General features: G+C 40.5%; 1 protein-coding gene and 1 long non-coding RNA gene across 7 annotated transcripts in view; one reads left to right on the top strand and one right to left on the bottom strand.

Moving 5' to 3' along the window:
* The window catches only part of PAK1 (p21 (RAC1) activated kinase 1), a 122,438-nt gene that overhangs the window by 29,498 nt on the left and 68,354 nt on the right, over positions 1–24,586 (top strand). The window contains exon 1 of one of the 6 annotated variants that reach the window (XM_073215973.1): positions 21,615–21,781. The exons of 3 other annotated variants lie outside the window; for them this stretch is intronic. The gene's annotated coding sequence lies outside the window, so the exon portion shown is untranslated. Of the gene's footprint in view, positions 1–21,614; positions 21,782–22,175; positions 22,194–24,586 lie in introns of those variants that run through there. 2 more of the 6 variants (XM_073215974.1, XM_073215978.1) reach the window with 2 other exon arrangements.
* On the bottom strand, positions 1,360–21,531 carry LOC140844366 (uncharacterized). The gene is made up of 3 exons (XR_012122547.1): positions 21,434–21,531; positions 20,129–20,277; positions 1,360–3,050 (listed from the first exon to the last, which is right to left on the bottom strand). It is a non-coding gene; the product is annotated as an uncharacterized lncRNA (long non-coding RNA).

A 24,586-nucleotide genomic window follows, 5' to 3' on the forward strand; every position in this document is an offset into this window, starting at 1 on the left:
GTAAGCACAGGTCAGAACAGCCTTAGCACTGAGATAGTGCTATGAATTATGACAAGCATTGGGGATGAATAAGAGGGTCAATCCTTGGTGTGCTTATAGCCTAGTGGAGGGTAGCATGTGAGAAGGAGCCCTGTAAACCAGTAACTAATACAACAGACAAGGAAGAATGTGGCATTTGCCATAAAAGGGAGAGAAAAGGGCATTGTATGCATTGTAGAGGACATCACTTCAGCATCACACTAGATTGCTGGCTTTCTTCCAGGCCCAAACAGTCCATGATTCTGTGAATTTTTCATTTATGGACATGTGGTATTATTTATCACATGTTCTTGCCCTTGAGAAGCTTTGGTTTCATTAGGAATATAGGATGCAGAGGCTAAAAAACTGAAGTTCCACCAGATAAACTGGGTACAAACTTGAAGAGTTTTCAGAAAGGTAGGTGATTAGTTTCCTAGGGCTGCTCTAATAAAGGACCATAAACTGGTTGGCTTAGAACAACAACAGAAAAGTATAGTCTTGTGGTTTTGGAGGCCAGAAGTCTGAAATCAAGGAGTCAGTGGGGCCATGCTCCTTCTCTAGGTGCAAGGGAAGGAGCTGTTCTAGGCCTCTCTCAGCTTCTAGTAGCTTCAGGCATTCCTTGGCTTGTAGATGGACATCTTTTCCCTGTGTCTCTTCATAGTCTTCTCTGTGTGTGTGTGTCTGTTTCCTGTGTCCAAATTTCGCCTTCTTGTAAGGACACTAGTCATATTGGATTAGGACCCACTCATGACCATATCTTAATTGCTTCTGTAAAGACTCTATTTCCAAATAAATCACATTCTGAGGGTACTGGGGGTTAGGATTTTGGCATATCTTTTTTTGAGACACAGTTCAAAACCATGGGCTTGAAGTGTTAGGGAAAGAACTTGTTTAGGTAAAATTTGAATTAGTAAGGAGATATTGTGAGACAAGTCTTTACACTATCCAAACTCTCATAAAAGGACACTTCAGGTAAATTCATTTTGGTGGGACCTAGGAATTCTGAGATACCTAAGCAGGGACATTTAGAGAAAAAAGATTACTTCAGTTTTTTTCTTAGTTGTTTTTGTTTATGATATACTACTGTGGGCATCTTCTCTTTTTTTATAAGCAGTTTTATTGCTGCATGCCACATATCTAGTCTTGACCATTAAGATAGTGATTGCATGGTGCATAAAATTTTATTCTTAGGTAAGAGAAATTAAATGATTTTAACTAAAGTATTTTAACTTACACAGTCATGTTTAATAATGGACAATATCTTGCTTTGTAAATGTGATTAATTTACAAAAATATTAGATGATTTCACTCAGAGAATTTCATATTAGAAAAGGAGGGTGGATAATGACATTTAACTTGTGGCTTGTGGTGTTTAGGGCAGTAGTTCTCAAGCATTTCCACTCCTGGAAAGCTTAAAAATATGTTGATATCCAGGCCCCATCTGGGGCCAAATAAATTAAATTTGGGTAGGGGTAGGTATGGGGCCTAGGCATCAGTGTTTTAAAAAGTTTTCCAGGTTTGCATACCTGGTTGTAGCTTCCTGGGTTAAGCAAATAAGAAAGAAACCGGATTCTTGTCATTGTTGTGGCCTCTGGGCATTTTCTAAAACTTCTGAGTCTCAGGTGCCTCTGAGAAAAAAGAAGTCTAGATATATTATCTCTGGCCTGTAACAGCTGTTTAAAAACCATGGGCAAGTCACTGGAATTCTTTTTTTGAGTCTCATTTTTCTCATTGATAATATGGAGACAAGTAAAACTACCTTCCAGGGTTGCTGGGGCAATCAAATATTTGCAGATCTTTCAGAATGCTTTGTAGATTCCAAAGTACTATATAAATGGGAGGGTTTAAAATTTTTTCACTGACAGCTAAGTTGCCCAGGTGTTAAAACTGCTTGGTGCCCTAGATAGGGCCAGAATCTGTATCTCCTGAGCCTTTTTATTTTCTTATTAACTTGAAAGGTGATTTTTCTTCCCTTCTCTTTCATTTTTCAAGTTCTTTGTTAAGTTGTGACTGAATGACTTCTGTATTGTATTTCAGGCTCCATGGCGTAGTGAACAGCATATTAGTTTAGTGGAAAGAACAGTCTTTGTAGTTGGCTGGATATGAAGTTCAATCCTAGCTCCATTACCAACCAAATCATTTTAACCCAAGTTTCAGTTTCCCTATGTGATAAATGGAGTATTAAATGAGAAAATAATGTGAGAGTACTTAGCCCTGTGCATGGTATGCAGTACCAGCACTAGTAATTGTTGCTTATTGTTATTATGAGGGGCAGTGATAGTGGAGGATACTTGTAATAAGGTTAGATAAGTGGTATAGAAGGGGGCTTTCCATCTGACTTCACTGAGCAGAGTAATCTTTTGGTGGCTGTTAGGAGTGGGCTTGGTGGGGTACCTTCCAAGTTTTTATTTTAACAAGTTTAATTTGCATAGTTCTATACTGTTTTAAAGATACTTTTACAAATTCTCATTTAGTCTTCATAATAATCTGCAAGAAAAATGTTCCTGCATATTTAACAAGGAAGCCACTGCTAGGACAAATGCAGTGACTTGGAACTGGTCAAGCTATGATAAGTGATAACTGTTATTAAAGGGGAAGCCCCAACCCTTGAGGTCTTGGGTTTTGTTTCACTTGGACTTTTGGTTTCATAACAGGAGCTTTCTGATAGAAACCCAGGAAGCCTTAGTTTTGTGGTTGTATTAATTACCTATTGCTGCATAGATTGCCTGCAAAATCTAGCAGCTTAAGAAATTAAACATTTATCATCTCACACAATTTCTGAGGTTGAGGAATCTTAGAGTGGCCAGGCTGAGTGGTTCTAGCCCAGTGTTTTTAATGAGGTTACAGTCAAGCTGTTGGCCAGGGCTGCAGTCGTCTGGAAACTCAACTAGGCTTGGAGGATCCTCTCCCACGCTCACTCATCTAGTTGTTGACCATCTTCAGTTTTCTTGCTGGCTGTTAACAGGCTGAAACCTTCAGTTTTTGTCACATGGCCTCTCCATCGGGCAGCTCACAATATACAGCTGGTTTCCCTGCAACAGTTGATCCAAAAGAGAAGAGAGCCACTGAAACAGACTCTGCAGTGTCTTTTAGAATTTAATTTCAGAAGTGACATACCATCACTTCTACTGTATTGTTTTGGTCACAGAGATGGACCTTTCTACAGGGTTGGAAAGGATACACAAGGGTGCAAACACCAGCAGGCAGGGATAACTTGGTGCTGTCTTTGAAGTTGACTACCACAGTTGTAGAGGAACTTTGAAGCCCGAATTATACACATCATTTATTAAGGAGTTAACCATAAAATATAGGTTCAGATTCTGTCTCATGTTCTCAGGCATGGTGGAAACCAGGAGATCTCCCATATGTCTTTAAGGGGTGGTTTCTCAGGATGCACAGAACAGGTATTCTTCAGAAACCTTCCTGAGTCCCATTTATTTACTATCAATTTTTTTTAATCGGAAACGATCATGACTATTTTTACAAATAGTGAGACACTTTACTGAGGGGTTGAGCAAATAAGAGTATTTCTTTGCCATTGGGTGTTACCTGGTGAAATTGTCCTTGAAAGTCTCAATATTTTGTCTCTTTTACCTTTAGAGAAAACTAGCTGAGGTAACCTGTATATGCTTCCAGCAGTTAGTGTTTTTAAAATCCCTTTCACATTCATTTTCACATGATCATCTCAAAGGAGTAGTTTGAGAAATGGGACACTGAATTTGAGTTCCAGCTTTGGTGCTAACTGATGGTCTGATCTTCACAAAGTCATGTTCTCTCTCTGGACCCATTTCCTTAAGTACAACACAAAATTGATAAACTTGAGCCTCAGGTTTTTGAAGTGCAACCTCCCAGGCTATTGGGGTGAGATTGGTAAGTGGGGAGAGGCTATTGAAGTGGAACTTCCCTACCTCCTTTTCAGCCAGAGTAGCTGTTTAAATATTGGTGTTTCTGTTAAGATTTTCTTGGAAAAAGAGGTTGAGAGACTTTTAAAATAGGCTTGGAAACCATTGGATTGGACTGAGTGATCTCAAAGGACTTCTGTGTCAAGAAAGGGGTTGGTTTTTCTGGTACCATTGGGAAAGCAATAGCCTACGAGGTGCTGGAGTACCCTCCTTTCCACATTTCTACAGATAGGAAAGGGAAACACTGGATGCAGGTATCTCCTAGGAAACCTAGACCTTTTTCTCACCCTTTTCCCCTTAGATTTTTTCTTTTTTAAAGCTAATGTTGGGAGAGGTGGGCATTTGTTGCTGATAGCTCCAACTCTTGTCTCCAAGGAGGTGTAGCTTCTTCATGAATCCCATCTGGAGGGGTGAAGGCCTTTGGAGAGGCAGAGGTCACGGAACAGGCTTCCTGGGAGAAAAGGGGGCTGAGGGCATCAGCAGCTGCTGAGAAGTGCTGGTTTTCTAAGTTGGCCCCTGCCTTCTTGGTATTAGATGTAAATATACTTTACTTTGTCTATTATTGGGTCCCCAAGCCCACCTATCTTTTGGAGACTAACCTAATGGAGCAGGTAGAGGGTGGAGGAACTCAGGTGAACCTTGCTAATTGGGAGGGCTCCTGTCTTTTGGCACCTTTGACACTTTTTGTTATGTCCCTGCTGGCTATAGAAAACAGATCTTTGCCAGGTGACTGAAGCTGATCTCTAGCCATCTTTTCCCTACTCTCTGTTTTCTTACTTTCCAAGGAAATATTCTTTTTGGAATAGAAGCCTGGAAATGAGTGGTTTAGTGAAAAGAGGACTGGACTTGGAATCAGTATCGCTGGGTGAAGCTCCAGCTCTCCTACTTGCCTATGTGACCTTGAGAAACTTTCTTAACCTTTGTCCGTTTTCCTCATATGTAAAATAAGATTACTATGAAGATTAAAGGAGACAAGCATGCAGAGTAATGCACCTGCCCAATAATGTGTGCTCACTAGGTGCTAAGTATTTATTATGATTTTTTACTTATATCTTTGTGGATTTAGAATAGATGCTAATTAAATTATAAGAATGCCATTTTATATTAGAGTAACAAAATCAATACTGGAGGAAATTTTACAGGCTCAGAGTGAAGCTGTGAGTGGCACTAGGTCACCAAGTGGCAATACCAGGTACTCAGTTTATTACACTTGATTTTCCAGTGATAGGCGTATCTGAGACCAGCTTGGGTACTCGGACTGGATTAAATATCAACACTAGGTTCTTAACTTTATGCTCTGAGAGCCATTAATCTGTGTGCCCTGAGAAGCCAGTGGTCACCTTGAGTTTAGATACCACAGGGGGTAGAGCCAGTCTCATAACTTCCCTCTCTCTAAAGTGCTCCCTGTTGTGGGCCTGGGCTTCTGCAGATATACTGTGGTTCTTTCCTTGACAACTTAACCCCTCCTTGCCTCTTCGCAAATTAAAACCAAATCCTGAAAAGAGCAAGTAAATGTAGCCATGATGTCTTTGGGGATGAATAACCTAGTGTGATGGGATGGAAATACAGAAAGAAGAGGGGAAGGAGAGTGGAAAAGATCAGAAAACCCCTTGTGGTTTTTTGTTTCCCCTCCAAAGTCTGCTAAAGGCTATCTTTTCTGTTGTGTGAAGAGAGAATTGTAGAGGGCTAATGCCATTTAAGGGCATCTAACACAATCTTTACCCTATGTTTGAATTCCTTCTGCAAAGTTCCTGCCAAGTATTTCTCCAGTATCTGCTTGCATACTTCCATGATGAAGAGCTCACTGCTGCTAGAGGCAGTCATTTCCATGGTTTAACATTTTGGTTCTTAAAACTAAAATCTGCTCCTCTGTGGCTTCTAATCACTGGCCTCTCACATAAGGAAACTTAGGCTTATGGTAGGAAACGGTATGTCAGGCCACTGAGTGTGCATCTTCCGTTCCACCTCCAGCTAAGGAGATCAGGCAAGACAGAGACCCAGGAGCTCAGTTCTAGAGCCTCAAATTCACCCTCATGTCTTTATTGGTGAATGGTTTTTAATAAAATTATTTATTCTTTTATATAGACTTGCTGAATTTATTAGTACTAGAAGAATTAGAATTTATTATTATTAGAATTTATTAGTCCTAAAAAGAAACTTGCTGATCATATGTCGGTTTTCATTATCATTTTATAGGTTAGAAACAGACCCAGAGACGGACATCTGCCCAGAGTCATACATAGAAATTCTATGACAGAACTGGGATTAGGACCCTGGTCTCTTGGTAGGCAGTCCTGAATGGCTTTCCATAGACAGCTCTTCTAGAGAAGCTGTTACCAAACTCTAATTTTTTAAAAAGTGCTATGTGACCTGTGTACTTTGTGATTTCTGTTAGAAAAGACAGCATCAGTTAAAAATTATACAGCTTTCCAATTAAAAATATCGTGCTGTTTTGCCACATACAAGAGATGGTAAAGGGTTCCATCCATAAATACTTACAGAGTTACCTAAGAGCTCCTGTGCCAAAATCTTGAAAATTTCTACTTCAATCTCAGCAGTCTTCACTTTTGTGAAGCGTCCTGACGGTTCCCTTCTTCCACTTATATCCCTCATGGAAATGTTCCCTTAGAACTTCTCATGCTGCATGGCAGGCAGTATGATGTGGTAAAAAGAATATGAATGTTGGATTCAAACAGGTAGACTTGGATTGAATTTTGACTCCAGATAATTCATGTAAAGTGCTTATCAGTGTGCTACACACATAATAAGAATTCTTGAAATATTAGCTACTATTACTGTAATTATTTTAGTAACAGTAACAGTAGTTACTCATGTCTATCTCCCCCTTTAACCTAGAAGTTCTTGACGGCAGTGCTTTCAAACTGAAAGTCATAACCCATGGATTGTGGATTTAATATAGTTAAGTTGGACCAGCATTTTTAAAAAGTTAAAAAAAAAGTCAGAAAGAATACACTTGAGAAAATAATCAGAATACACTATGTATAGAAAGAACAAGGATTATTTTGTTTCAGTTCTATGCTTATAGATGTGTGTGTGTGCACATAGCACATGTGCATGCATGTGTGTTCTGGGTCTCCATATAAATTGTATTCTTATTGTAGGTTATAGTCACAACAGTTAGAGAAACCTTGCTTTAGGGAAGACTGCCTGCTATTTTTATGTTTATTCATAGGACCTAACACAGGGTCTGCAAGAAATCTTCTGATGTACATGTTACAAATACAAGGGAGCCTGAAATTATAGTTGATCTTTGAACAACATGGAGGCATGGACCCCCTGCACAGTCGAAAATCCACATGTAACTTTTGACTCCTGAAAAATTTAACCTCTAATAGCCTACTGTGGACTGGAAGCCTTACCAATAACATAAGTAGTTGATTAACCACATTTTGTACATTATATGTATTATATACTGTATTCTTACAATAAAGTAAGCTAGAGAAAAGAAAATATGTTTTTCAAATTGTCAAAAATCTCCAAAAAGTTTTCCAAAGTGTTTATTGAAAGAAATCCACGTGTAGCTTAGCATCTGACAGGTCTGGGGATAAGTTGCAGCTGTGCTACTTACTGGCTAGGAAATGAGGCAAGTTACTTAACCTCCCCTTTCCTCATTTTCTTCATCTCAGAAACAGGGAGAATAATTACCTCAGATTGTAAAGATAAATGAGCACTTGCTTAGTATTTTCATGGGCTGGAATGGTCATGGGAGGCTTTTAGAGGAGGCAGGCATTTGTCCTCCAAGTCCTGATAAGAATTAGATGTGGGAAACGTTCGAGATATCGTATGTGGCTGAGTACACTGTTAAAGCCTTAGGGCCTTTTTCTCTTTTATATCCTTTCTCCATGTTTTCTCTCCCCAACATACCCAGGCTTTTTTTCTCTTCAAAACCACTTCCTGCAAGAAAGCCCAAGGTAAGCTGTTACAACTTGCCTTTGGCCCCTCCCAGAGGCCAGTCCGTTCCCATAGACAGGGAAAAGGAAATTAATCCGTTTTGTCTGACTCAAGTTATACTTTCGGGCAGGACACCTGCCTCACCTGGGGGTGAACAGCGGCCAGAGCAGCTCAGCTTGTCCCCTGCAGAAAAGGACCCCAGGCAAGGTCAGTAGGAAAAGTTCCGGCCTCTGCTCCAAAGCCCAGACTGGAGCTTGGGGATGCAGGGCCGTGCGAAGGCAGGCTTCCGCGGGGGTGGGAGAAAGGTCAGCCCTGTCTCTGACTCTGGTGATGCTAGAGAGCAAGTAGATCCAAACCTGGGGTGGAGGGAGAGAGCAAAAGGGCAAGGGAGAGGGGCAGAGGGAGCAGGGAAGAGAAAGAGGAAGTGCGAACAAGGTTTCTGAGTTGGCTCAGGGAAGAGCACCAGTCTGGGAGTCACGAGACCTGGGTTCCAGTTATGGCTTTGCTACTGAATCTTGCTCTTTTTTGTAAATACTTGCTATTTTAGGCCTTGGTAAAGTAAGGTGCTCTCTAAAACCTGTTTTAGGTCTAAAACTTTGATACCTATCTAGAAGAGAGATCCAAATAAAATATTCTAGTAGTGCAGAGGAGGGGAAGAGAGAACCTGTGTTTGATCTGTGTAGTCTGTGTTGGAGTTCCTAACCCTGGAGGCTGTCGGTGTTTCGGACAGCATGATTCTATGCTGGGAGTAGGACACTGTTCTGTGCACCGTACGGTGTTCAGCAGCACCCTTGTCCTTACCCACTAGATGCCAGTAGCATCTCTGCCCCCTTGCCCTGCTCGTGACAATAAAGAATGTTTCTACACATTGCCAAATGTCCCCTTGGGGACAAAATCAACGCTGATTGAGAACCAGTGGTCTGTATACATGCAAAATGTTAGGACAACTAAAAGATAAAATTAATAATAATAATATAATCTCATACTTACATGGCACTATTTGCCAGACCCTGTTCTGAGCTTTAAAAAATATTCTCATTTAATCTCCATAATAATCGTATAAATTAGGTACTATTATTGTCCCTGTTTTACAAATGAGGAAACTGAGGGAAAAGGTTAAGTGAGCAGCTAATGGTTTTATGAATTGCTATGTGTCAGAAACTCTGCTAAGTATCTGACCTACATGTTACCTCACTTAATCCTCAGAATCCCTGTGTGAGGTGGGTACAGACATTGTCGTGGTTTTACAGATGTCCCCATCTGTAGTTTGCCTAAGCCTGTACTGAGGGCACACTGGGTTAGATTAATTTTCAGAGTATTTCTTCCTATTTTATCTTTAGAACAATACTGTGAAGGAGAGAGTATTATCCCCATTTTATAGCTGAAGGCACTGAGACTCAGAGACAGAAAGGGGCAGAAACTGATAGAGCTGACTGGCGTTTGTTGTATGTATGTTTTATGTTTTTTGTGGTTGTCCGTGATGCTTCCAGCCACACAGAGCAGCAGGCAGGCAGGTGACAATGTGTGGCACACAAATACTGCTCCCTGTTTCTGATGGAGGAAGAGCTGAGAGGAGCACCTTCTGATTTATAATCTGAAGTTTGTTGGTGAGGTTTTCTTCTGTGTATGTGTTTTCCTAGCTACTTCTTCCTTCCTTATTGATGCTCGCTCTGTATCACAAGTTGTAATTATGTTCTAATTGGCCTGCTTATTTTTTTAATATATGACTGCTGAAGTGTTCTATCCTGTAAGCTCCATAAATGTAGATGTACGTGTAAACAGATTGTTTTGTCCACCGTAATATCTCAGCTCATTGATTTGCGTGCAGTAGTTACTTTTTTAAATGAAATGTCCAAGTCAATAGGCACATGGGAGGGGAACTGGGAATCAAAAGATTGATTTATTCAAGATTAGACAGCAACTTGCTAGTAATTTGGGCACTAGATCTGATATTTTCTATCCTCAGGCCCAGAATTCTTTGTAAAACATCGTGCTGCTTGCCATATATCTATGATATAATTGGGAATATATAATCTTGTGGAGAAATGTTGTGCACATATCCCTCAGTTTTCCCTTCTATAAGCAAAAGTATTAAATAGCAGTTATTTTCTCCTTTGCATCTTTGGTTGCCAACCAGTGATGCCCGGAGTGGCCTCTAACCACAGCATAAGTGTCACTGAGAACTAGGGAAGCCTCATTCTCCTTGCCAGCCCAGAAGAAGGAATCATATTCTCCCTCCTGAACAATTACTTCCCTTCTTTTGTGGTGATGTGGCAGTCAGTATACCCTTCTAGGGGAAGAAGGCAGTTGGGCTTTGTAAGGACAGAACTTTTGAGTCCTAGTTCTGGACCTCCTCCTTCTGTACACTGGCCAGTGCTAGGTGAGGGCAGTGTGGTAAAAAGAGTCCTTAATTGAAAGTGAAGAATTCTCTGATTATAGTCTTAGGGGAATTTGGGAAAGTCATCTCCGTTTCTACTTTATTAAAATAAAAATGCTAACTGTTCTACCTAACTCACTTTGGTTTGTTTATTCAGCAGATTATTATTGAGCATTTACTGTGCTGTACACTGTGCTAGGCCTGGTCCCTCCCCTCAAGCTGCTCACACTTCATTATGGTTAATAGTTCATCTCTGTAAGTGAGAAGCATTAAAGCAAAGGTTTGTGCGTGTGTGTGTGTGTGTGTGTGTGTGTGTGTGTGTGTTGGCGGGGAGGTGGCACTAGTGGGAAGAGTGGTCCAGAAGAGATGCCTTTAGGGTTGGGTTGGGCTAGGCTTTGCTTGTGAGGAGATACCTCACAGGATTGTATGTAAGAATTAAATTGGATAATGGTATGGCTGTAGTTTGTTGATTACCAAGACCTGCATAAATGTTAGGGATTGTCATATCTTATAGAAGGAACTCCTTTTCTAAAACCTTGGCTGACCTAGTAGGACTTTGTGGTTGGAGTCTAAGCTTAATTAAAGTGAGAAGAAAGATTTTAGTGGCAAGAAAGATTGGGAGCTCATTAAATAAAAAAATCTGTGTCTAAAGTGTTTTGAGTCTAGGAGTCCTTAAAATGGGAAATATGCGTATTAGAATTTCTTCTGCTTTGATGGCACAGTGAACCTTCAAACTGCTTTTGGGTTTATGAAGAACTTCTTTGTAATTACAAAAGCCACTTGTGCTATGGTAGCATTTTAAATATTTAAGAGAGAGATTTAAGGAAGCCTTGGAAACAAATGTATATCCTGAGTGTAAAATAAATCAGAGCAAGACAGAGACAAATTAGGTGACTGAGCCTAAAGATAGGTGTTTATATTTTTTAGATTTGTTTGGATGAAGTAGATACAATTGTTGAGAACTATCTACTTGCAAAGGTTTGATTGTACTGAGGGAACAGAAATAAATGAAACTTTCCTAAGCAAAGGGACTTAGAGTATGACTGGAGATACGACATCTGTAGTAAATAAAGTGACTTTTTTTTGTGGTAAAAAAACACTTTTCATGAGATCCTGAAGGAGGAAGACCTACTCAAGCCTTTGGGGAGGACCCAGTCATAGATGGCACATTAGAGGAAATAGCACATGAAGATTAAGAGTTTGCTAGGAAACACAGAGGGATAATGAGAGGTAAGGCTGTTCCAGTCAGAGGTGGCAGCATGGAGGCTTCGAGTAGTACCTGGTACTACGGCACTCAACAAAGAAGGGGTAAATTCCTTAGAATTTAATGCTGGGTTGTTAGAACTGATAAGACTTTGTGTGTCCCCTTTTTGGGGAGATGGTGAGAGAGCATGTTTAGTTTGTTAGGGTATGTGATGATATGTTAGGCAGGAATATTTTCTAAGTTTTTGATTTAATTTTTGCTCTTCCATTCTTTTTTTTTTATTGGGCTATATTTGACATATAACATCATCTTAGTTTCAGGTAAATGATTTGATCTCTGTATACACTGCAAAACGATCACCTCAATGTCTAGTTAACATCTGTCACCACACATAGAATTACACTTTTTTTTTTCTTGTGATGAGGACTGTTAAGATCTAGTCTTTTAGCAATTTTCAAATATGCAATACAGTGTTGTTAACTACAGGTGCCATGCTGTATATTACATCCCCAAGACTTATTTTATGGCTGGAAATTTGTACCTTTTGACCTCCTTCACTCATTTCACCCACCCTCTAAATCCTCCCTTCTGCTCTGCAACCACTAATCTGTGGACTTGGTTTTTGGACTTGGTCTATGGACTTGGTTTTTATTTGTTTTGTGTTTTAGATTCCACATACATGTGAGATCATATGGTATCATTTGTCTTTCTCTGTCTGACTAGTTTCATTTAGCATAATGCCTTCAAGGTCCATCCATGTTGTTACAAAAGGCAAGATTTTATTCTTTTTTTTTTATTGCCAAATACTATTCCAGTGTGTGTGTGTGTGTGTGTGTGTGTGTGACATTTTCTTCATCCATTCATTTATCAGTGGACTCTTAGGTCGTTTCCATATCTTGGCTATTGTACATAATGCTGCAATGAACAGTGGGGTGCATATATCTTTTCAAATTAATTTTCATTTCTTTGGATAAATACCCAGAAGTGGAACTGCCGGATCATAAGGTATATCTATTTTTAATTTTTTAAGAAATCTCCACACTGCTTTCCATAGTGGCTGCACCAATACACAATACCACCAGTAGTGTACGAGGGTTCCCTTTTCTCTACATCCTTGCCAACACTTATTATTTCTTGTCTTTTTGATAATAGCCATTCTAACAGGACTGAAGTGGTATCTTAGTGTGGTTTTGATATGATGATTAATGATGATAGCTTGAAATATTTTTAGAAAACAATTTATATATGGGAAGACAAAGTGTAAGTAAAAGACAACTGAAAATGGGTGGTTGTCATGTGTTTTTACTACACAGCCTTTTGTGTTTGTCATTTCTGAATCTTCTTGGAGGCAAAGATGCTATCCTCTAAAGGAGATAAACATTTATTTGCTTCTTCAGCTTCCCTGCTTCTAGAGCACAGGAAGTGACCTAGCTTTCATCAATACCATGTGCCCACACCACACTTGGATTTAAGACTTAATGACATGAGAGAGAAAATGGGGAGCTAATATCCTCTCTTTGGAGCATCGCCTGTAAGGTTGAGTTCCTGCCATTAAAGTGGCATTGGTGCTAGTGGCTGTTGAATTCTTGCATTTCCAGAGCGGTGGTGCTACTCATTCTAGCATCTAATCAGAAGTAATGACAATGGTTTCCTCACTCCTTCAGTGTGGCTTTGTGCTTTGTGATGGACATTTAGTGATATGCCTGTTTCTCCAGACACCCCTGACCTTCTGTGAGCCACTCAATATTCTTTTTTTTTTATTAAAGTACTATTGATATACAATCTTATGATGGATTCATACATACAAGAGAGTGGTTCAACATTCGCCCATTATCAAGACCTCACCTCCTCCATTGTGGTCACTGTCTTATCAACGTAAGTTGTTATAGAGTCATTACTTGTCTTCTCCGTGCTGTACTGCTGTCCCAGTGACCCGCCTATGCTGTGACTGCAATTTCTCGTGCCCCTTAATCCCCTTCTCCCTCTCCTCTCACACTCCCCAGCCCCTCCCCTTTGGTAAGCACTAGTCCCTTCTCAGTATCTATGAGTCTACTGCTTTTTTTGTTCCTTTTGTTTTGCTTTGTTTTTTTTTTTAGGAGAGCAAAGCAGAGGCTTTTATTTAGAAAGAAAGCAAGAGGACAGAGCTCCTGGCTCAGGCCAGGAGGGGACAAGAGAGTCCCCTGTTTCACTTTGTTTCATACTTCACAAATGACCACTCAGAATTCTTTAAGTAAATTCATTTTGTGCTTTTCAGCTAGGATCTAGTGCTGACATCCAAGAATCCTCTGACTGAGGGGTCAGCAAACCATAGCCTGTGGCACAAATCCAGCCCATTTACTGTTTTTGTAAATAAAGTTTTATTGGAATATAGCCATACTCATTTGTTCACATATTGTCTGTGGCCACTTTGTGCCACACAGGCAGAACTGAGTAGTTGAGATAGAGTGAGACTGCAGTTGAGACTGCAAAGCCTAGTACATTTACTCTCTGGTACTTTGCAGAAAGAAGTTTTCCAACCCCTGCTTTAACTGAAAATAGTTTTCTCTCAACAGAACTGAAATGCTGCTTCCGGTAGACAATGGGAGTTGATTAGCTTGAGTTTTACTCCCTTTCAATTTTGGTTTGGCTTCCAGGATGCTCAGAGCAAAATTTGGTCATAAATTTCAATAGCTACTTTTAGCATGGGTTTTTGGTACTTGCTGTAATTTTCTTTTACTTTATGGCTTATTTGATTATGGTTACCATTGTCTGAAGAGATCTATCTACCTATATCTATTTTTATATTTCTTTCTTCCTGCTCCGCCCCCTCCCTGTCTATCTACCTACCTATCTGTCAGCAAACTGAAAGCCATTTTTGAAGCACACAGGGTTATACTGTTACTTTTTAAGGACTTACCAGGGAGAGTGATTGCCTGGCTTCTGGGACTGTTCAGTCCTCCTTTCATAGTTACTCTTTATTGTCTTAATTTGGTAGACTTTGTCCAGGCTCGTGCTAATAAGAGGAATTCATTTATAGTTAGGGACCAGTGGCTGATAAGGAATTAATGTTTCAGACTAGAAAGAATCCTCTTCCTTTTGATTCTCTAGTTCTGGCAGGACTGAGTTTCCAACGAGAGGTGTCTTTATGGCTTGCAGACTGCTGCCTTCTTACTGTCCTCCCATGGCAGAGCGAGAGAGGTTGTAGTGTCTCTTCCTTCATAGTGGCACTACTAACATGTTGAGCCAGATGATTCCGTGTTGGTGGGGGCTGCCCTGCGCATTGTACGATGTTTACTGGCCTCCCCGACCTCTACCAGCTCAGTGCCAGTAGTGCCTCCTCAGCTGTTTGAACAAAAATTTTTGTAGACGTTGCTAAATTTCCTCTCGGGAGCAGAATCCCTCCTCCTCACCCCTAAACAGGTGTGGGTAAAAGCTGCTGGTAGTTTGGACCAACATGATTATCAGTAAAGGTGAGGAGAAGTGATTGAATTGTAGATATATTTTGAAGGGGGAGTTGATAGAATTTGTTGATGGATTCAAAGTAGAGATGATAGAAAAAGTGAGGTCAGAGGTGAATCAGATTTTTGGCTTGAGTAACTGAAAGAGTGGACTTGCCCTTTATTGAGAGGGGGACAACTGAAGAAGGAACAGATTTTGGACCTGTTAGGTCTGTCAGTGACACAGCTTTGTCTTCTCCCATCTTTAAAAATGGTTTGCTTCTTAAAAATAACAAGTAGGTCTCTTCATGTTTGCATCCCTCATGAGTAGAACTAGTGTCTGGCATGTAGAACATGTTCAGTAAATGGTGAACAAATGAAATTTTTTACTATTTCCTTAAATGATTAGATTATTTATATTTCTTAAATGGAGCTCATGCTTCTTCCTCCTTGGGGCTTTACTTTTGAGTTTCCCCCAAGGGAATACTGTATCCTTATCCCCAATCTCATTACTTCTCTCTGGAAAGTTCTTTCTACTCCTTCTTCACTGTGCAACCCAAATACTGTCTCATCCACAAAACTCCTCCCAGCTTTACAGATGTGATTAATGTCTCCCTTTCATGTACTTCTTGCTTGTTTGAAGTTCAAGTACATTTTGATTTAGTTGCTTTGTAACTGACTGCCACTGAATAGATTTTCTAAAAAACTCTCATTTCTGTGTTGCTTATTTCTTTTCTTACAGTATTATTGTTATTTATTTTATCCTCCAACTCATTTCATAGTCCTTAATAGGCATCCAGCCCTCCCATCTAATTATAAGAAAGAATGATAAATTAGGTGACTATTTTATAAGCAAAATCATCATTGTTGACTGACTTCCTCCAACATTTAACTGGTGATATCAGAAGATTGTAATTCTCAATTAGTAAATGAATTATTCATAAATTATTTATGGCTGCAAAAGAATCAAATAAAAACAATCGTTTAAAAATCCTATGGCACTATAATCACAGTAGTCATCAGTTAAATTCATAAGCCATTAGGTTGAAACCTCTAGTGTCTAAACAAAATTTGCTATTACTTATCACTAGCCTTTATATAGTGTTACCAGGGGTTGCAAGTTTATATGTCTACAAAAGCCAGGTGAGTGACCTGAAAGGTTAGGTTAGAGGTGACTATACAAACAAAACACTGCTGGTCCGGAGCCATGGCTTAGAAGAGTAACTTGTGAATTATTTACTTTGTAAACCAAAGACCAAATAAATGAAGGAGTAATTGCACTTAAAACAAGTTAACTGCTAACTTGTGTAAACTTGGGCAAGTAACTTGATATCTCTAGAATTTAATTTATTTCTTTGAGTGCACATTTTTGTCTTTAAAATCCCTTCACTTCATTTGATTCTGCTTTTTCATTTCTTAAGCTAATAGCTTCTTCCTTGATTATAAGCTATTAACCCTCAGTAATAAGTAAAATACTTTTCCAATAAATAAAATCTATTTTACCAATAAAATCCTTTTACCAATTTGCCTCAATTTTATGAGTCTTTACTGTTTCATCAGAGGGAGCCAAGCTTAGCCAAGCTGCAGCAGAGCCCACCATTAGCAGAGGCTCCTTTCTGAGACATATGCCATATGATTTCACTTATTTGTGGAATCTAAAAACAAAACACAACAGAATGAACAAAACAGCAGTAGACTCGGAGACACTGAGAAGCGACTGGTGGTTATCATGGAGGAGGGGTTGGGGTGGATGCATGGTGTGAGTGAGGTGGATAAAGAGGCACAAAAATCTCAGTTATAATGTAAGTGGGTCATAGGATGGAAGTGCAGCAAGGAGAACATAGTGGTTCTCTAACATCTTTCTATGTTGACACCATAGTAACTGCACTAGTTGGGGTGAAGATTTAATAATATGGGTGACTGTTGAACAACTGTGTTGTATACTTGAAACAAATATAATATTGTATATCAACTATACTTCAGTTTAAAAAAATACACTTAAAAAATAAACATAAAGAATTGCTTTTAAAAAAAAGAAAAAGAAAGAGACTCCTTTCTGGTTCGGTGGGAGTGAACCAGCTAGTTGGCCTTCTATATCCAAACCAGCATCTGGATTTTGAGACTGAAATCTGAAATAGAAGATGCCTGAATGCTCTTTCCTGCTGAAGACATTAGTATCCTCCTGCCTTTTACTGTATGATACATGTTTTATGTTTTCTTCTTCCTTATCTTATTTATCTTATTCAGTTTTCTAGTGTGGTATTTTTAAAATTTTATATATGCCAGCCTTCCTTATTAGTGGTGGTTCCTGGAGACATAGGCCGTTTCTAGGTCATTTTTAATCCCTGAAACCTGTTACAGGCAAGGACACATTGTAGATGTTTGATAAACGTTTGAAGCGATAACATACTTCCTAGATATGCAGGTGATGGAGATTGGAAGGGAAAATTACTATGCTAGGTGGCAGAGAGAGAGAGAGAGAGAGAGCTTGAAAAGATGGGTTGAAGCCAATAAGATGACATTTAAGGAGGATGACAGTGAAGTTCTACATTTTAAGTCTCAAAGAAATGGCAACATGTGGGCAGTCTGGAGGAGATCTAGCATGATGCCATTCTTATAAAAATAGTGGTTTTGGCTGCCTAAGCTCAATGTCAGCCAAATGTATTGCAGTGGCTAAAAAGCTAATGCAGCTTCAGACTGAATTATTGGCAGTACTAAGTACAGTTAAAGGAGGTGATAGTCCAACTATGTTATGTAGAGGACAGACTGCACTTAAATGATCATGTTCCCCATAGGGTACCAGGCACTAAGAGGCTCACTGCAAACAGAAAGGTGTTTAGTGGAAGGTGCCCTAGATTATCACTACTCAAAGTAGAGTCTGAACTGTTTCCAGTCTGCAATGAGCTAAGCATAGAAATTGAGAGTGTTCAGAAACTTTTACAGGAATTTGACAGAGTAATTTTATGTCTAATGAATCTAATAAAAAAGCAAATGAGCTTTATCGTGTATATCTTTCTTTTGCTGGATACTTTCCCTTTCTTTTCTTTTTTAATAGACTTTATCTTTAGAGAGGTTTTAGGCATACAGAAAAATTGGCCTGAAAGTACAAAGAGCTCCCAAGTATTCTGTCTCTCCCAGTCCCTGCTGCACGTGTTCTGTTATCGACATCTTGCATTAGTCTCGTACAGTTGAGGAACCAATATTGATATGTTATTTATTAATTAAAGCCCATAGTTTATATTAGGGTTCACTTTTTTTGGTGTATAGTTCTATGGGTTTTGACAAATGCATAGTGCATCCACCATTATAGTTTCGTAGAGAATAGTTTGCCCCGCGTTCCACCTCTTCCTCTTTACCCCACCCTGCTTCTGAGTCCCTGGCTCTTTTTGCTGCTTCTATAGTTTTGCCTTTTCCAGAATATCATATAGTTGGAATCAGCCTTTCAAACTGGCTTTTCTCACTTAGTAGTATATGTGTAGGGTTTTTCTGTCTTTTCTTGGTTTGATAGTTCATTTCTTTTTATTGCTGAATAATGTGCCATTGTATGTATTTTTGTTTACCCATTCATCTATTGATGGATATCTTGGTTGTTTCTGAAATTTGGCACTTATGAATAAGGCTGCAATATAAATTTGTGGATAGGTTTTTATGTGGACATAAAATTTCAACTCTTTTGGTAAATACCCTATGAGTGCAATTGCTGGATTGTATGGTAAGCCTATATTTAAACTACCAAACTGTCTTCCAAAATGGCTGTACCATTTTGCACTCCCATCAGCAGTGAATAAGGATTCTTCTTGCTGCACTTCTCACCTGAATTTGGAGCTGTTTTGAATTTTAGCCGTTCTAATAGGTATGTAGGAGTATCTCATTGTTGTTTTAACTTGCAAGTCCTTAATGACATGTTGTTGATTGTCTTTTCATATGCTAATTTGCCATCTCTTTGTCTTCTTTGGTGAGGTATCTGTTCAGATCTTTTGTCCATTTTTCAGTTGGGTTTTTTACTTTCTATTGAGTTTTAAGAGATCTTTGTTTAGTTTGGATAGTAGTCCTTTATCAGATATGTGTTTTGCAAATATTTTCTCAAGTCTATGACTTATCCTTTCATTCTCTTAACAGTCTCTTTTGCAGAGAAGTTTTACATTTTAATTAAGTTCAATTTAACAACTTTTTTTATGAATTGTGATTTTGGTGGTGTATCTAAAAAGTCATTGCCAAACCTAAGGTCATTTAAATTTCCTCCTATGTTATCTTCTAGACATTTTATAGTTTTACATTTTAGATTTAAGTCTATGATAAATTGAGTAAATTTTTGTGAAAAGTGCAAAGTCTGTGTCTAGATTAATTTTTTTTTCATTTTGAGGTCCAGTTGTTCTAGAACCATTTATTCGAAATACTATTCTTTCTACATTGAATTTTCTTTGCTCCTTTTGTCAAAGATCAGTTGACTATATGTGTAGCTCTCTGTTCTGTTTCATTGATCCATTTGTCTATTCTTTCACCAATACCACACTGCCTTGATCACTGTAGCTTTATAGTAAATCTTGAAGTCAGGTAGTCTTAGACTCTGATACCTATCTATATAGCTATAGTTATATCCATAAAGATATATTCCCTAGGCCACATCCCAGATTAGCTGAGTCAAAGTCTGTGTTAGAATTTCAGTATATATATGCTAATTACATATACTGAAGTCCTAGCAGTATATATTAGTATATATATTAAGGCCCATTTTTAGCATCCCAGGTAATTCTAATGCACAGGCAGAGTTGAAAACCACCATACTAAAGCCATAAACTGAAGGTGTAGTCCTGTTCACTGATGTGTCTGGTGGCTTGTACAGGATGCTTAAACAGTTATTGAATGAACAAATGATAAAAAGATTGGGAGTATTTATCCTGGAGAAGGGGAAAAGTACAAGAGCTTGACAGATCACTATACACATATCTGAAAGCCTTTAATATGATTTTCCCTGAAGGATGTCTTCTGAGTGCTCAGGAGGCAGGATTGGAAGCTTACAGAGAGGTAGCTTGCTGAATGTTAGGAACCACTGTTTAATAGTGCTACTTGCAAGTAAGCTCTTGGTTCCTGCATATGTTCCAGCAGAGCCTGGAAAAACACCTATTAAAGGGGATACTCCATGGGGTGGGAAGTTGGATAAGATTAGATACTATGCTTACTGATGATTAATTTGAAAAACTGTGTACAAGGCAGAGGGCTCTTTTCTGGTTCTCATCCACTTGGTATAAACTGAGATGAAGAACAAGGGTGTAGGATCAAGAGAACATCGTCAGCCTACCTCAAAGCTGAGTTCTCATAGTGCATCAGATCCCCCAGTCTGTATTACTGAACAGTTGTCTCTATAATGTGGATGTCTTCAAGAAATTCCCTGTCTTCTCCACCAAAATGGGGACTTCTGGTAGTTCAAATAGCACAGGTACTCAGGGTCTGGAAAGAATGAAAGATACTTAATGAAAGAGCTCTTTCTGTCCTTGTGAAGTTCTTCCTCAATATCCTTCTGCAAGTAGGTTAATCTGGGCACATTGAATGGAGGTGTAGGTATCTGTCAGGGAAAATGGAGAAATACCATAAACTTTTTCTCTAGCACACTGAAATCATTAATCAAGCATAATGCTGGTTACTTGCTTTCTGCTAGGCAGTTGCAGGAGGGGTATGGCAGTTGATAAAAAGATAACTAACATGGCAGAGAAATAAAACATAGGCTTAGAAGTCAGACAAGAGTTGGGTGACTCCACCATTTACCAGCTGTATAGTATTGAGGAAATCACTGCCCTCTCTCACCATCTGTATTTCACCAAGTTCTGTTGTTTGTTCTAAGCTGTATCTTTAGAATATATTTGTTTCTTTTCATTCATCTTTCAATATATCAGCATCAGTATAAGTCATTACCACCTTAAACTGCCTGAAGTTCTGAAAGAATCTACAGACTTGTTTCCATGATCTTTTAAAAAGTAAATTATATCTTATCATTCTGCTTGAAACTTTCCAAAGCCTTCTCATTACTAAAACTTAGAATAAAACCCAAACTCCTAGATATGACTTTGAAGAGACCCTGCATTATCTGGGCCTGGGCCAGGGTTGTTAAATGTCTCTAATGGGTTCTTCAGTTCAGAGCTCATTACAATACCCGATTCACAATATGTGCTTCAGAAATACGTGATCTATGAAACCACTTTCTTCCTGGACCTCAGTTTTGACACAGTTTTTTTGAATTGGTAGTGTCTACTTCATAATGTTGTGGTGAGCTAAACATAACATTTTGTGAAGCACCTGGTATGTGTTAGCATTTAATAAATGGTAGCTGCTACTGAGCTTTCTTTGCTTAGAAGCAGCTATAACTGCCCACCCAACGTTGTCCCTGGGTCATTAGAATTAGAACCTGAAAACACCTTTGTTGTGTTTGTAGGGGGGTGCATCCCTTTCCCTGATGCCTAATCTGAGAGAACCCTCAGTATGACCAGAGGCGTCCTGGGTTCAGACCCAGTTTCAGAAATTAAGGCACAGAGTAGCTCTGGTTCTCTTCCTTGATTCTGGGGCTCATCCAGGACTCGCCCTGGAAAGCCTGGCTTCAAAGAGAAATTACCTTCTGCTGGAGAGTAGATGAGAGAGAAGAGCTGAAAGGGTTGGAAGGTAGCTCCCGGGCCTCGCCGCTTCTTTGTAGAAAGCACGGTTTGCTCCCGCCTCCTTCCCTCCTTTATTCCCCCGCCCCTTCTGCTTCACCAACCCCGAAGCAGCGCCTTAGCTGCGCCCTCCGAGGGCGGGAGCGTGCTGCACCCAGGAGTGGGAGCTGGGGTGGCTGGAAGCCCGGCTCCAGCCGAGTAGAGCGGCGCGCGGGGAGCTGGGGTGTTGCACGCCGGCAGGCCGGGCGGGAAAGGTGCGGCTTTGCAACAAAACAGTCGCCAGAGATGCGGGGGCCGGCTCCCCCCACCAGGTAATGCCGGTCTACCCTGGGGCGCGGCCAGCCGGGCTGTGCTGGGGAGGGGGAGGCGTCTCCGTCGGCTTCCGGGGAGTGGTGACGCGCTGTCGGGTAGATTTAGGGTCTCTTTCCTTAAAAGACCCTATGAAAGAGAAGGGGCTGAAGGCGGAATGTTCAGATGAGCCCACCTAGGGCTAGGCCTGCCCTGGAATCTGAGCTGTGGCTAGGGAAGGGTGTGAAGGGGGAAGCTGGTTTGGGGGAACTGCTCTGCCTGGGGAGCCGTGCTCTTTTGCAAGCACCCTTCTGCGTGGTGGCTAGCATGACGCTCTTGTCTGTCTTGGTTTAGCTGCTGGCCTGCTGGGTCCGTGGGGGGCTTTTCCCCTGGATGCCGCGGAGGAGCATTGTATCACAAGTAATCTGTTAAGAGGTGAGGCTAAGCTGGGAAATAGGAGACCTGGAGGGGCTTGTTCTGCTCAGGCAGCTTCTGTGGGCCTCAGTTTCCATTTCGTGTAGTGAAGGGTTACATTCTGTTTGTAACTGGCTCTCCGGGCTGTCATACTGCCTTTTGGAAAAACGAGCTGGTTGAAACCGTAGAATGGACTGCAGAGATGTGTCCCTCAGCACTGTAGGAGATGGGAACTTGGGAAGCAGACCTTGGTTTGCCTGTCTTCTAGTGAGCCTTTTGGATGTCATCTTTCTGGTCTGCTCAGGGTGTAATGGGCAAGGCAGAGGTTGAAAACGAAACCTTATTATTTTAGTGTCTAGTGTAATATTCAGTAATTATTTAGTGCTTAGTGTATGTTGGTGCGCGGGGAGCTGGGGTGCAGCACGCCGGCAGGCATGTTGGGTGTAGTGAGGTGGGATTGGGAAGAAGCAGGTCAAGGTATGTTCATGGTTTTTCTCCAAACTGGCAGATTATTTGATACTCTAAAGCTGCTTTAAACTAGGCTTTCTTCTCTGAATCCCCCTACTTTCTCTGCCAAGTTAATGATAGATCTTGGGGCTATGTAATGTCTTAATCACTCTAATTCTTTCCTTCTTGGTCATCTGGGGCCCAGAAACATATGTCAGGATTGATTCTAACCTACTTTGATTATTTTGGACCTCCTTCCTTCCTTCAGTTTTTCTGTGACTCCACCGCCTTGTCTTCTCCCCACTTTTCTTTCTACTTCCTTCCCCTGATCGTTTTTCCTGCTCCCAAGTCACCTTTTCTCCCACCCCTGTTTTCTCCCTTCTTCCTGCCCCCCTCATGCTTCCCCTTCTTATCTTTTCCCCTTCTTAGTCGGTTTTTCCTCCTCTCTCTTGGATCTTTCTTCTCTTGGTTAGGCTTTCTTCTCTACCCCTCTTAGAATTTTTGGTGAAGGCTTCTCATTACTAATAGGATAGTGGTATGAGGGACCTTTGCTGTGGCATTTGTGAGGTCCAAACACTCTATTTCTTACCTAACTCCCTTACTTTCAATTTTGACCTACAAATTTGCCAATGAACAATCTTTCTGAATTTGTCCCCCATCTTCTTCCTGGAGGAGAGTGGGCAGTGGCAGGCAGTAAGCAAAATGGGAAGTGGGGAGCTTGTAAACTAGAAGAAGAGGAGTGTCCGGTGGGGCTGGGCAGAGAGTGTCAAACTGGTGGGATGAATGACTGGGATAGGAACAAAGACTCTTTGGCAGCTTTGAGTCGTTGCTGACCTGATGGGAAAGAGGTAGACCCATGAGTCTAGGGAGTAAGAGGGGGACTGCTGGGGTAGGGCAGAGGAGAGAACGAGGTGGTCTTTTGAAGAAGAGAGAGAACTGGGCAAGATAGGGATTATTTTGGGGGTAGAGGTAGATGTGGTGGGAAAGACAATGGTATGGTAAAGAGAAATCATTTAGGTACATTTTCTTTCTCTCTGATGGTTGGCTTTTTGCTCTGGTTTGTTTCTACCCAGCAAACTTTTCTTGAGCAGCATCCTCAAAGTGGAGGAGTTGGGGTGGGGGTTGGGGGAAAGCAGAGTGGAGACATGGTTGCTCTTTTCCTGGTACTCACTGTCTAGATTAGAATGTGGAATATGTATATACAAAAAGCTTGGAATATACCATCCATACATCATCAAACGTCTTCTGGACCTATTCTGTGTTAGTTATGGTGCCAGGTGCTGGGGCAATGAAAATGGAAATTGGACTTAATTGCTGCCTTCCAGTGCAGGTCAAGGAGTATGGGAATCTTGTGACTTCATGTGTAAATATATGTGTTATAAGACATGCACCAGGCTCTGTGATAACAAAGAAGAAGGAACTTTTGAAAGAGAAAGTCACTGGTGGAACTGAGGCCTAAACTGAAGTCTTCTCTAAAGGTGGTGCCTGTTCTCTTACACTATGTTATCTTCTGACTCTTTGTATACATAAAGTGTACAAAGAGTTTTCCTATGTTCTCTTTTCTGCCTTCTTGTGAGTCTACACTGTAGGTACTGCTAAGATGAGAAAAGAACAGCTCCATGTGGTAGGTCACTATGCCGTGGCCCAACACACACTCATTACCTTGGAAGGGAGACAGATTTGGTCCCTGTTAACTTCTCCTGGCTCTGGGCCACTTGGGTGAGCTCTCTGCATGAGTCATTTGCTCTCTGCCTCCCTGTCCACAGCCACCATCTTCTTAAGTTCAATTTCTGGCGGGCTGTAGAGTCCAGAGACCAGACGGAGCTGCTAGGCTAGGCATTTTACTTCCACTGGCCTCTGTAAAATAGGGATTTAACACCTCATAGGGTTGGTGAAGATCAGATGAAATAATGAACATGTGAAACTGCTTGGCAAACTGTGAAGTGCTGTGCAGATGTTACTGTGCT

The sequence above is a fragment of the Manis javanica genome, chromosome 11, assembly GCF_040802235.1.
Source record: "Manis javanica isolate MJ-LG chromosome 11, MJ_LKY, whole genome shotgun sequence".
Lineage (NCBI taxonomy): Eukaryota > Metazoa > Chordata > Mammalia > Pholidota > Manidae > Manis > Manis javanica.